Genomic DNA, 1,453 nt, shown 5'->3' on the forward strand with positions numbered 1-1,453 from the left:
TGTATAATTGATATCGAAATTTTCTGTCTATTATGGAGAAGAGGGAGGGAGGGGGAAAATATTAGCCTCAGAGAGAATCAAGAGTGGAGCGAATAGCGTTTTTCTTCTCTGACTGGTTCCGCCATTTATAGTCACGCGTATATGTACATACACACATTATATTAGTGCGGTATAAGTGTGAGCAGCACCGTATGTTCCATCACGCTCCTACCATATTTCCTACTCACAACGGTGCAAAATGACAGCTTCCGGATGAATCCGCTCCACTCTTCCTCGATTCTTTCTGAAGTACGCGAGATTAAGTGGAACGCAACACCTATGTTATAACACACTAAAATTTTTCGTACATAATGTATTTTGTAATTGCTGTTCATTTGATTGTATCGAATGAAATATACTACAGCATATTTCAAAATGCCAAAAAGTGAATGACAATGAGTGCTTTCCAATTGTTTGACACATATTGACACAAACGTAGCAAATTAATTAACTAACTTTCGGTCTTAATAAATAATTTAACCTTTTTAATTACATATTCATTATTGTTACGATAGTTTTATAACTTTAAAAGAATTAAATTATTTATCACCGAAAATATGTAAATTAATTTGCTACGTTCGTGTCAAGATATGTCAAGCAATTTGAAAGCACCCAATGTGTAACAGTTTGTTTAAAACACTCGATTCGAAAAAGAACGAAATTTATTTATCGCTAAGGCGAAGCATCTTTTTGCGTTGATATATTTTGGATCAAATATCACACGATACATTTTCAAATTTTTTAAAAAGATAAGTTAGTTTTTTCCTTTCATTATTTACTTTGTATATATGTATCCTTATATATTAATTATGGAAGTAAAAAGGTAAACATAAGAATCTTACTGAATCATCATACATTTGAAATTCAAGAATAACAAATATAAGTAATAGCCATATTAATCAAAGCAAGATTTTTAATGTTTAAATAATTCAATCTGAATCACTATGTACTATATGTTATATGTATATGCAGATATACATATTTGTAATCATTCAAACTGCGCGTCGAATTGGTTTTTCGGAAATTATAAATGCAATTAAACTATTGTAGTATATAATATCATTACGAATTAAATTGACAAGTAATTTTCTAATAATTTGACGTTCAATCAGGCAATTTGTATATAAAATTTATGTAATTTTAGATGTTTTTTTATTACTTTACTATATCTCAAATTTCGGTATAATAATTTTTTATTACAAAATTTTTTATTACAAATGTGTTGTTCTAATTATTTTAGTTATAATAGTTATTCTAGAATCATAACAATATATAAAACTTAAATACCAAAGAAAAATTCTTTTACTATTCGAAATCGGAAGCATATATATCGATTTTGGAGTGGCGCCATTTTTTATGTAGATCGATGCAATGATGTAATCTCAAAAAAATTCTAAATTTAAAACTGTAAAAG

The 1,453-nt window shown here is 28.1% G+C and overlaps 1 protein-coding gene across 1 annotated transcript in view; it reads right to left on the reverse strand.

The window, feature by feature from the left end:
• Nucleotides 1-1,453, reverse strand: part of LOC108749004 — a 7,814-nt gene that overhangs the window by 5,889 nt on the left and 472 nt on the right. The gene's annotated exons all lie outside the window — the stretch shown is intronic.

Source organism: Trachymyrmex septentrionalis, unplaced genomic scaffold (assembly GCF_001594115.1).
Source record: "Trachymyrmex septentrionalis isolate Tsep2-gDNA-1 unplaced genomic scaffold, Tsep1.0 scaffold11, whole genome shotgun sequence".
Lineage (NCBI taxonomy): Eukaryota > Metazoa > Arthropoda > Insecta > Hymenoptera > Formicidae > Trachymyrmex > Trachymyrmex septentrionalis.